The 12,028-nt window shown below is 43.2% G+C and overlaps 1 protein-coding gene and 1 non-coding gene across 4 annotated transcripts in view; one reads left to right on the top strand and one right to left on the bottom strand.

Annotated features, from left to right (window-relative positions):
• Positions 1 to 10,870: 10,870 nt before the first annotated feature.
• On the bottom strand, positions 10,871 to 11,003 carry LOC111757264 (small nucleolar RNA SNORA1). The gene has a single exon (XR_002791637.1). It is a non-coding gene; the product is annotated as a small nucleolar RNA SNORA1 (small nucleolar RNA).
• Positions 11,004 to 11,768: 765 nt separating this feature from the next.
• Gmeb1 (glucocorticoid modulatory element binding protein 1) overlaps positions 11,769 to 12,028 on the top strand; it is a 37,848-nt gene continuing 37,588 nt past the window's right edge. For 2 of the 3 annotated variants that reach the window (XM_063235905.1, XM_013154158.3), the window contains exon 1: positions 11,769 to 11,910. The gene's annotated coding sequence lies outside the window, so the exon portion shown is untranslated. The remainder of the gene's footprint in view (positions 11,911 to 12,028) is intronic. The other variant, XM_063235910.1, reaches the window with a different exon arrangement.

Raw genomic sequence — 12,028 nt, forward strand, 5'->3', positions numbered from 1 at the left:
AACTTACTGTCTTACATCCCAAAGTGCTGAAATTATAGGTGTATACCACCACACCTGGGTTTTGTATCTTTCTAAAACTGTGAGCAGATGTTTTTTCTAAAATTTGTTAAAAAGCTGAGTGTGGCTGCACATGTCTTTATGCCAGCACTTGGGAGGCCGAGGTAGGAGGATCCCTGTGAGTTCAAGGTCAGCCTGGGCTGTTACATAGCAAGTTCAAGGCCAGCCTAGACTACACCAAGACCTTATCTCTAAGTAAATAAGTGAATTTTCTGAGAGTCTCTTTTGTTTTGGTGGTCCGAGGGATTGAACCTGTGATCTTGAACATTCCAGACAAGTGTTTTGTCACTGAGCAGCCGTACCACCAACCCTAAAGTGTTTTGTTTTGTTTTGTTTTGTTTTGTTTTGTTTTGTCTTTAAAAGCCAGGTAAAAAGTGGAGGGACAGTTCCAAGCACCAGTTAATAGTGTTCTAATGTTGACTCTGCAATAGCTATCAAGCCAGGCATGATGGTGCCCATCATAATCCCAATACTTAAGGGGCTGAGGCAGGAGGATTACTGAAAATTGAAGGCAAGCCTGAACTACAGTGAGACCCTGTCTCAAAAAATAAAAAAGAAGCCATCAAAGTCTTCAAGCTAAGGGTCGGAGATTTAGCTCAGTGGTTCAAGTGCTTGCCTGGTAAGCATGAGGTCTTGAACTCGATCCCTTGTACCACACACACAGGAAAATCTTCAAGCTAGTGGGATGATACATGCCTGTAATCCCAGCTATTCAAAAGGCTGAGGCATGAGGATATAATTTAGCAAAAGACCATGTCTCAAAACTAAAAACAAAGGACTAGGGATATAGCTCAGTAGTAGAGTGCCCTTCAGTTTGATACGTAGTAAAAACAAAGAGCTAAAATTTTAAGAAATTCACCTAAGAATGTATTCTCATAAGTGCAATTATATTTGAGAATATGCAGTATTGCCTGGGGATATAGCTTAGTGGTGTAGTTGCCTGGCAAGTACAAGATCCTGAGTGCGATTCCCAGTACAAAAAAAAAATGCTGTTTAGCAATTAAGAGTCTTTCGATCGCTATTATCAAGAAATCAACCAATAACGAATGCTGGAGGGGCTGTGGGGAAAAAGGAACTCTTCTCCATTGTTGGTGGGAGTGTAAACTATTATAACCACTGTGGAAATCAGTGTGGAGATTTCTCAAAAAATTAGGATTGGATATACCATTTGACCCAGCTATTTCCCTTCTGGATATTTTCCCAGAAAAATTAAAAACATGGTACCCCAAGGATATACCCCCACGTTTCTAGCAGCACAATTTGTAATAGCTAGATCTTGGGAACAATATAAATGCCCATCAACTGAGGAATGAATAAAAAAAAAAGTGGCCCTTTTATATAATGGAATACTACTTAGTCATAAACAAAGGTAACTTGGAGACTTTTATAGGTAAATGGATGAAACTTTGAGACCATACTCATAAGTGAAATAGACTAGATGCAAATGTGTAAACATAGTATTGTTTCCCTAATGTGAGAAGCTGAAACTAAATAGTATAAAATGGGAAGAAACTTCTAAAGGAATATGATAGGATAGTTATAAAGAAAGGTTTGTGCTAATATTGTTTGGACTATTAAATGCTAATATCATGTGCATTGAGTGATTAATTTAAAGATAAGAATACATACTAACCATCCATCATTACCCTCCTATTATGTTTTGAAATTTTGTTTTTTCTTTAAAAATTAAAAAAAACTACAATTCTTTTAGCCCAATAACATGTGCACTGTGCAATAAATGTATTAAGGTATGCAACATAGTAGCAAATGGAGTAGAAACAGTTCCTGACTTTCCAAGGTTTACTGTTTTGTTAGGAGATTATATAGCAGAATTCAACACTGAATTTTCTTCTCCTTCTTTTTTTTTTTTTTTTTTTTTGTACTAGAGATTGAACTCAGGATCTTGCACTTGCCAGGCAGGTGCTTATGCCACTGAGCTAAATCCCCAGCCCTTTCCTTATTTTTTGAGATAAGATCTCACTGTGTATCTCAGGCAAACTTGCACCTATTTGAGGCCAGCCTGGGCTACAAAGTGAGTTCAAGGCCAGCAAGAACTTTATAGTGAAACCCTTTCTCAAAAAACCAAAAACAAACAAAAACTCCTAAAAATAGTAATTTCCTTTGACCTAGCTATTTCCCTCCTGGGTATCTTCCCAAAAGAATTAAAATCTCATATTATAGGAATACACACATGCCCATGTCTATAAACAGCACAATTTATAATAGCTTAATCATGGAAACACCATCCATGTCTGTTAGAGTTTGTATCTCATTGTCTCTCAAAGCTTCTTGAGTGCATAGGTGGGGTTTTTGGAGACTGCTGAATCTAGGGCACGTGATAATTAAGGGTGTGTGGTACTGGATTAGTCCACTCATTGGTTTAGCATAATTCTGAGTGTGGATAACGGAAGCTCCACCCTGGATGTGGATGTGCACCAATGGATAGGTACCTGTGTGTACCTGGACGGATGTGTACCCTGAATGGAGGAAAACGGAGAGGGAGGCTGCTGCTTGTTTTGCAGTTGCCTGCCTGCCCTACCATGACTGTTTCTCCTCTGCCGTGCCCCTGCCATGTTACTCTGCCTTGAAGCCAGTCAAATATGGACTTAAACCTCTACAAACTGTGAGCTAAAATAAACCTTTCCTTCTTTAACTTGTGGGTGTGAGGTACTTTGTCCTGGCAACAAGAAAGCAACCAAGACAATGTCCATCAACAGATGAACAAACAAGGAAGCTGGCATTGGGCAAGGAGATTGATTTAGCAATACAGCACCTGCCCAGCAAGCATGGGGTTATGGGCTTAATCCCTGGTATCAAAAAGGCAGAGGGGAGACCAAATATATTTAAAGATCAGACTGTGGACCACACGCATGAATCCCAGCTACTTGGAAGGCTGAGACAGGAGGATTATGAGTTCAAGGCCAGTTTGAGCAAATTAGTAAGACTTGGTCTCAAAAAGATAAACAGGGGGGCTGGGGATTTAGCTCAGCAGCATAAGCGCCTGCCTTGCAAGCAGGCAGTCGTGAGTTCGATCCCTGGTACTGACAAAAAGGAAAAAGACAAAAAAAAAAAGATAAAAAGGGGTTCAATCCCAAGTATCTACTTCATCCCTCCAAAAAGAAAATCTGAAGATTGGGAGTGTAACTCAGTGGTAGAGGATTTGTCTAGCTCTGGATTTAATCCCTAGCCACACACCTCAAAAATCAGAAAATAATCAGAGCTGGTGATATGGAGAAATTAAATTAAAATCCACATTCATTGTTGGTAGTAATGCAAGTCTGTACAGCCACTGCAAAAGACAGTACATCAGTGCCTCAAGAGTTAGCTGAGCACAGTGATGCACACCTGTAATCCCAGCATTCTGAAAGGCTGAGGCAGAAGGATCAAAAGTTAAAGCCCAGCCTGGGCAATTGAGCAAGACCCTGTCTCAAAAATGAAAAAGTAAACAAAGGGTTGAGAATGTAGCACAAATGGTACTATATTTACTTAGCATGTGGAGGCCCTGGGTTCAATCTCCAGTACTGAGCAAAACAAAACAAAACAGAGGTGGGATGGATAAACAAAACAAATGATTATAATAATAAGGTCCTGATGCACGGACATATGATGAGTGAACATTGAAGATATTAGGGGCTGGGGGTTTAGTTCAGCGGCATAAGCACCTGCCTTGAAAGCAGGCAGTTGTGAGTTCGATCCCTGGTACCGATAAAAAGGAAAAAGACAAAAAAAAAAAAAAAAAAAAAAAAAAGAAGATATTATACTAGGTGAAAGAAGCTAGACCAAAAAAAAGACATACATTATGAAATATTACTTATACAAGGTACAAGAACATTAAAATTTATAGAGAGAGAATAGTAGGCCTGAGGGTATAGTTGAGTGGTAGAACATTGCTTAGCATGTGTGAGGTCCTGGGTTTGATCCCCAGCACCCCCACCTCCTAAGATAACACAGATTGCCTAGAAAGAATGCTGGCTGCCAGAGGGCAAGAGGATGTGGGAATTTACCACTAAGTCAGTACAGAATTTCTGTTTGAGATGATGCAAAAGTGCTGGAGATGAATATTGATGATGCATGTTACACAGCGCAAACGTACTTAGTGCAACTGAATTATATGTTTTTCTTTCTTTTCCTCTTCCTCTTTTTCTTCTTCCTTTCTTCCTTCTCTTTCTTCTTGGCTTTTCGTGACATGGTCGCACTATGTAGTTCAGGCTGGTCTTGAACTCATTAAGCTGCCCCACGCTGGTCTCAAATTTGCAGGGATCTTTCAGCCTCAGCCTCCTGAGTGCTAGGATCACAGGTGTGCAACACCACACCCAGCTGAACTGTATGTTTTCTTTCTTTCTTCTTTCTTTCTTTCTTTCTTTCTTTCTTTTTTTGGTAGCAGGGATTGAACTCACAACTGTGCCACTTGCAAGGCAGGCACTTATGCTGCTGAGCTAAATCCCCAGCCCTGAACTGTATGTTTTCAATGGCAAAAGTTATGTCATAGACATAACAAAAAAAAAAAAAAGTTATGTCATAGGGGCTGGAGGTTTAGCTCAGCGGCATAAGCGCCTGCCTTGGAAGCAAGCAGTCGTGAGTTCGATCCCTGGTACCGATAAAGAGGAAAAAGACAAAAAAAAAAAAAAAGTTATGTCATATATTTATTTCACAATAAAAATGAATTAAATTAAAAAGAAGGCTGGTGGGGCTGGGGATTTAGCTCAGCGGCATAAGCGCCTGCCTTGCAAGCAGGCAGTCATGAGTTTGATCCCTGGTACCGATAAAAAGGAAAAAAAAAAAAAGGTTAAAAAAATAAAAGAAGGCTGGCATGTAGTTCAGTGGCAAAGTATATGTTTAACATACAGAAGAGTCATATCAAAAAATAAGAAAAGAAAAGAATAGCTATAGGACAGGTGTGATAGTGCTGTGGTACACACCTGTAACCCCAGTACTCTGGAAGACTGAGGTAAGAGAATTACAAGTTAACTAGTTTGGGCTACTGTATTAGGCTTTTACTAGAGAAAACATAGAACATGAGATATGCAAATGTATAAGAAATTACAAGATTGGCTTACAATGGTCAGCCAAAGAGTCAGATGAGGAAGCATGCAGAGGGTGTCTGCACACCAGAGGCCAAAGGATTCAATCTAAGGTCCAGAATACACCCCAGTGTCCCGTGCAAGTCTGCACCAGCAAGCCGGTGGTCTGCAGCAGAAGGCCGAAGGGTCTATGCTGGAAGGCTGAAGAGACTACACTGGAAGCCAGGAGATGATGTCCAAGCCAAAGGTGAAGACTGGATCTCCTCCAAAGAATGGAACTCATTTGTCCTTACTTCTTCCCTTTTATACTGTCGGGCAATGAGCCACCCTAGAGGAAGGGTCTTCCACACCCTGGCGTGTAGAAGAACTGCTGAACCAATTTAGTTAAGCTTCTAAATGTCTCAAATTGACACAATCAGTCACTACAGCTATTTAGCTAGTTCAAGACCAACCTAAACTAACTAGTGATACCGTGTTTTAAAGAAAAAAAAATTAGGTAGGCATGGTGGTGCAGCGTGGGTAATTTAGGCACTTAGTGAAAACTTTTTTCAAAGTAAAAATATAAAATGCTAGTGTTGCTTGTTGAGCAGGTTCTGGTCTCAATCTGTAATACCACCAAAAAAAGGGGGGGGGGGGCTGAGGATTTAGCTCAGCGGCATAAGCACCTGTCTTGCAAGCAGGCGGTCGTAAGTTCGATCCCTGGTACCGATAAAAAGGAAAAAGACAAAAAAAAAGAAAGAAAGAAAAGGAAAGGAAAAATTGTGCCTATAGCCTGTGATGTCCCTGGTACTTGGCTTGTAGATTATCACCAGCTCAGAAAACTTACTTTCCAGTGACCAAAACAATGTACGTGGGGGACTCACTAGTGCCTGGAAGAGAGCAAGTGCTGTGAGGCACAGCTGCCACTGGCTCCTTTCATAGATGAGGAGACCTTGGCCAAAGCCACCTTAACCAGGACCTGGAGCCAGTGGAGACGGTGCTGCCTGAGCGCTAGATTTAGTAAGCTGGCGGGTGGTGAGTGCCAGTGGGGCAGTAATAGAATACCAGTTGGCATTTTTGTCTTTTCATGGTCGCAAGCATGGAACTCAGGGCTGCCACATTCTGGGTTAGTGCTCTGCCACTATATCCACAGACTTTAAAACTTGTAATTAATTAATTAACGTATTTATATTTTTTTGTACTTAGGCTAGAACTCAGAGGCAAAATACTACCAAGCTACATCCTCAGTCTTTCTTACTTTGAGATAAGATCTAAGTTTCTTAGGCCAGTCTTGAATTTTCAAGCCTCCTGCCTCAGCTTCCTACAAGCCTGAGTAACTGGGAACAAGTGAACATTTATTCCTCCCTCCCTCCTTCTTTCCCTACCTCCTTCTCTTTTCTTTCTTTTTTTCCTTCCATCTTTTTGAGACAGGGCCTCACTATGTAGTTCAGGTTGGCTTTGAACTCACTTTGTAGCCCAGGCTGGCCTGGAACTTACAGCAATCATCCTGCCTCAGCCTCCTGAGTGCTGGGAGGCAGAGGCAGCCCAGGCACCTTTTTTTTTTTTTTAAGACATGATATTGCTTATGTAGTTCATGCTGCCCAGAACTAGCTATGTTGCTCAGGCTGGTCTTGAACTCATGATCCTGTTGTTTCCTGAGTGCTAGATGCTAGTATTATTATGTGTGTGCTAGCATACCAATCCAGCTGGCATTTGTTGAGTGCTCACTACATTCTAGATACTGTTCTTTTTTCTTTCTTTTCTTTCTTTCTGTCTTTTTTTTTGGGGGGGTAGTTTCACTATGTAGTTCAAGCTGGCCTTCAACTCGCTATATAGCCCAGGCTTGCCTTGAATTCACAGCAATCTGCCTGCCTCAGCCTCCTGAGTGCTGGGATTACAGACCTGCACCACCACGCCTGCCTAAATACCCTTGTATGTACGCAGATTACCTCATTTTCTGTCTTTTTTTTTTTTTTTTTTTTTTTTTTGGCTTTTTCGTTTTTACCGGTATCAGGGATCGAACTCATGACTGCCTGCTTTCGAGGCAGGCGCTTATGCCGCTGAGCTAAACCCCCAGCCCCCAACCTCATTTTCTTTTGACAGCCTCCATAAGTGACAGCTGTCCATCTTCCTTCTGCATATAAGGAGGCAGAGACTCCTTCCTCAAGGTCATCGTGGCTGCAGGGCTTGAGCCTTGTCCTTTCTGATTCCTGTACCAGGAATTGTCTTTTCCTTTGGATGTGGTGGGGCCTGTGGGTAGCGTTGGGCTGGGCTGGGGGAAGAGGTGATTCACTTGACTCCATGGAGATTCAGCCTCAATTTTTTTTTCTTTTTTTGCACCAACTGGCAGAACTTCCTTCCTTTCTCTCGGCCTCCTTTTCTGATTCATTTCCCATCTGTTAGTGATTTCTGCCTTCTGAGAATGGGTGATACAGAAGGGAGCAGTAGGCTGTAGGGTATGACGGAAGGAGATACAAAAGCCTAGGCAGTCCTTTATAAATTTTTTCAATTAATTAATTTCAGATTTTTGAGACAGTCTCACTATGTAGCCCAAGGTGGCTTCAAACACATGGTGATCATCCTGCCTTAGCCTCCCAGATTGCTGGAATTGCAGGTATGTCACCATGCCCCACTGACAATTGCTTTTTAAGTGCTCTTTCAGGCAATATTCTAGGCCCGTCAGCCTTGTGGCAGGGAGGGGCACGGACTGGGAAGAGACCCATCAGGTGTAGGTGGGAGACAGTGCCCAGGGAGGGTGTGCAGCTTGAGACAGAATCAGACCCTAGGAAATGAGCCAAGAAAAGACCACGAGGTACAGTATGTCAGGCGTGAGACCCAGGGAGAGCAATGCCCATGGTCCATGGTCCATGAGTTGGAGGCACAGGGACAAAGCCTTGGGACAACAGGGGGACAGCAAATGTGCAAGTCAGGAGAAGCTCTCAGTGTCAGGTCACACAGGGGCATGCAGGCAGCTGAGGTCAAACTCAGGTGACAGAGGCCCCTGGAAGAAGGAAGACAGGCTACTCCACACATGTGCTGGGTTAGTTGCTTAGCTTTTCATCACTACAGGGATGAATAATCAGACCCGTGAGGTTGGACAAATCAGATCTCATGGCAGTGCTTGGCAGCCAGCTAGCTCTCAGCAAGCCTGGGTATCTCCACCCTCAGGCTGCTCACTGTTGACAAACTGGCTTGTGGCCACTGAGGGCCTGTGTCCACTTGCCATCCATGGTCTCTGCAAGAGGGTTTAGATGTCTCTATTGTTCCACATGGGACCTCTCCAAACCTCTATCTGCTCCCAAAATTATACCCCTTGTACAAGGGTTTTTTGCGGGGGCCCTACTAAGGATTTAACTCAGCCACATTCTACTGGTATGCTACACCTGAAGCCCTACATATTTATTTATTATTTATTTTGAGACAGAATATTACTGATTGGCATCTTGGGATCAAACTTGCAATCCTCCTGCTTCAGCCTCCCAAATAGCTGGGATTAAAGGTATGCACCACTGCCCCTGGCTCTTCAACTTTTTATTCACTCAGATGAATAGAATCATCTAAACAAAAAATTTTCAGCAGAGACCATAAGAAAAAAACACTAGAAGCTAGAAGCAGACTGGACACCCAGGTATCTTTCATATCTAAAAGTAAATAAGTGAACAGTTGGGGTGCAGCTCATTGTAGAGAGTTTACCTAGCAAGCACAAAGTCCTGGGCTTAGTTGGCAGCACCAAGCAAAACAAGACAACTTAGGAAACCACGTCTAATGAACAGAAAAGATAAAAACAAACCCTGTGGGGCTGGGGATTTAGCTCAGCGGCATAAGTGCCTGCCTTGCGAGCAGGCAGTCATGAGTTTGATCCCTGGTACCGATAAAAAAAAAAAAAACAAACCAAAAACCCCTGTATAACATGGAATTGCATAGTGACAAGGTAAAGAGAAAAACATGCAGAAAAACAACGACTGGAAGGAAATTTGCCAGAGGTGGACAGAGGTGGGTTTTTAATTCTTTTTTTTCTGTGCTTTCCCATCCTTTCAAGTACTTTGCATTTTTTTTTACAACAAACATGTAATTATTAAGGTGGGAAAAAGAAAAATTTTCACATGACTTTCCTCCAAAAGCACTCATCTTACTGCCTTATGCCTTGTTCATCCCTTCTAGCAATAAAATTGTGACCCGAGGTCTCTACTGGACATTTCTGTACTTCTCTTCCCATTTACTACCTGATCCACCACCTTCTGGCCTTCCCCCCACCCCGGGAACCTCAGAGGACAGCAATGAGCTCTCAGTTGCCAAATTCGGTGACTTTTCCTTTCCTTCCTGTCCCTCTTCTGTTCAGCAGCACTGTGCTTGGTCTCTCTGGGTTCCTCAAGTTTTGGTGCTCCCCAGATTTTGGCATCTGGTCTTCTCTTTTCTGCAGTCTCTCTCAGTGACCCCATCCCCTCCTGGCTTCTGTGATCCATTTACACAACAGTCCCAAAGTCCAATCAGTCTGTCTTCCTCTAGACACCTTCATCTGGATATCACCACAGCACCTGGATTTAACAAGTCCGAGCGAAGCCATCACTTCTGCTTTCCCTCAGTCCCCAAAGTGCCAAACCATTGCTTCCTCCCCAGCCTAAAACACCTCACTAGTGATAGCCTCTGCACGCGGCCCTCAGTGTACTGCTGAGGGACCTAGGTTGGCCTCAAACTCATGTTCTTGTTGCCTCAATCTCCCAAACACTGGGATTACAGGTGTACCACTAGGCTTGGCTACTAGTCCATATTTTCTTAGACGTTTTCCTATCTTTGACTAGGTGGGGGTGGTACACATTTGTAATCCCAGCATTTGGGAGACAGAAGCAGGGGAATTGCCAAGAGTTCAAGGTCAGCCTTGCCACACAGTGAGTTCAAGGAAAGCTAGAACTACATAGCAAGACCCTTTCTTGAACCATAGCCCACCAAACAAAACCAAGTGTGGTGGTGCACGCCTGTAATCCCAGCATTTGGGAAGGTGAGGCAAGAGGATCCTTGCAAATTCAAAATCAGCCTGGGCTATGAAGTGAGCCTAAAGCCAGCCTGAACTGTATACATAGCAAGACCATATCTCAAAAAAAAAAAAAAAAAGCCAAAAAACCAACCAAACAAACAAACAATGAGGATAGTGGGATACTTATCTCTATTTTACAGATAAGGAAATCAAAATTTAAGCTTGAGGTTGTGAGTTCGATCCCCAGTACCAAAAAAAAAAAAAAAAATCAAATGTTAAGGGAAGTGTAAATTGGCCAAGATCCTAGAGAGGTTAACACCAAGCAATAATTTCAGTTGTTTCGTCCCCCAAATCTAATTATATTGTTTGACTTCTGTCTCTTATTTTTCCCTGACCCCTGACTCTTTTTTAAAAAATAAAAATTTAAATAAATTTTTATTTAAGGAATTTCACGTTATTAATACTCATCAAGGTTACTTTAATGAAGTTGTCTTCAAGATGGTCCTTTTAAAGAAACTGATGCTTAATCCAGTCATTCCATCTGCCCTGCCAGAATTCTTTGATCTCCACTTGAATTATGGACAATGATAACTTCAGAACTCCTAGGATCCTACTAACCTAATTTCTTTGGGCGATTTATATTTTAGGAGTCTAGAATTTGAATTGTATACAAAATTGGTATTTTGTCACATGATCTAGATTCTATAATGGGGATGGAACTCAGGACCACTAGTTTGCAAGGGAGGCGCTCATGCTGCTGAGCTAAATCCCTGGTCCCGCTATAGTATTTCTTAACCATTCATTTATAATATTGAAAGTCAACATTTTTGGTTATTAGGTAAAATGTTACAGGTCTCACTGTCACCACTGCAAACATTTATTGTGATGAAAGAATGACCTGTGTCTCAATTTCAGCCACATGGACCAATTTTTGACACCAATCAACAGTGCCCATTCTAATCCAGAATGAAGCTTTGTTTCCCTTTATTTATTTGTTTGTTTTCTTGACAGGGTCTCCTTAAATAGCCCAGGCTGACCTCAAATTTGTAATCCTCTTGCCTCTGCTTCTTGAGCGCTGGCAGTGCTGGGATCACAGGCGCACACCCCAGTCAGCTGAGAAAGTCTGTATATTTATTAGTTACTATTACTATTCTGGTCCCGGGAATTTTCCTAAGCACATTTCATGTATTTTTGATTTGGACACGCACATTATCCCTTTTGGGAAGCAGAGGCTTAGAGTCTTGCAGACACTGCTTTGGAGTCCCTGGTTTGATATGCAAAAGCAACACTTGAATCCAGACCTTCACAAGCTGGGAAGGCTGGGCAAATAGGCACAGATCAGAGGCTGTAAAGCTTGCTAAAGGACTCGTGACCAGTTATCTATCTGTGCTCAGCCACATTTTCTGATTCCAAATTGATAATTGCATGGTAACTTGAATTGAAAATCTGATAAAACTGTAAACTTCAATCTAACAGGATTAGGGGAATAAAAAGTGTAGCGTCCTCCAGAGAAGTCGAGAAACCTGGTTCAGTCCCTGCTTGTGGGTGAGATAATTGTTTAACTTGGGCCTTATTTTCTTCATCTACAAAATGGGGAAAGAGGAGTTACTGGGGTCCTAGCGACCTTTCCAGCACTGCCTTTCAAGAACCAAAGACCTCTGCTCACAAGAGGAACAAGTCCTTCGGGTGAAGTTTAGCCTCCACGGGACCGTCAAATAGGGACGCGTTCCCTTTAAGGTGCCAGCTCGCCGGCGGCGGCGGCCGGAAGTGTTGAAGCCCGGCCTGGCGGCGGCGGTGGAGATTGCAGCCGTGGCGGCCTCTGCGCATGCTCCGTCGCCCGCCCGCCCTGGCCGCTCGCCGCCCGCCCGCCCGACGGAGACGGTGAGGAGGGGGAGGGGTGGGCGCGCGGGCGCGGACGCGGGGTGGGGTGGGGGCGGGGGGGCGGACGCGGGGGCCGCGCGGCGGCCGGCGAGGGCGGGCGGGCGCGCAGGGGGCGGGG

Source organism: Cavia porcellus, unplaced genomic scaffold (assembly GCF_034190915.1).
Source record: "Cavia porcellus strain 051 isolate PalLab524CR breed Dunkin Hartley unplaced genomic scaffold, mCavPor4.1 scaffold_25, whole genome shotgun sequence".
Taxonomy (NCBI): domain Eukaryota; kingdom Metazoa; phylum Chordata; class Mammalia; order Rodentia; family Caviidae; genus Cavia; species Cavia porcellus.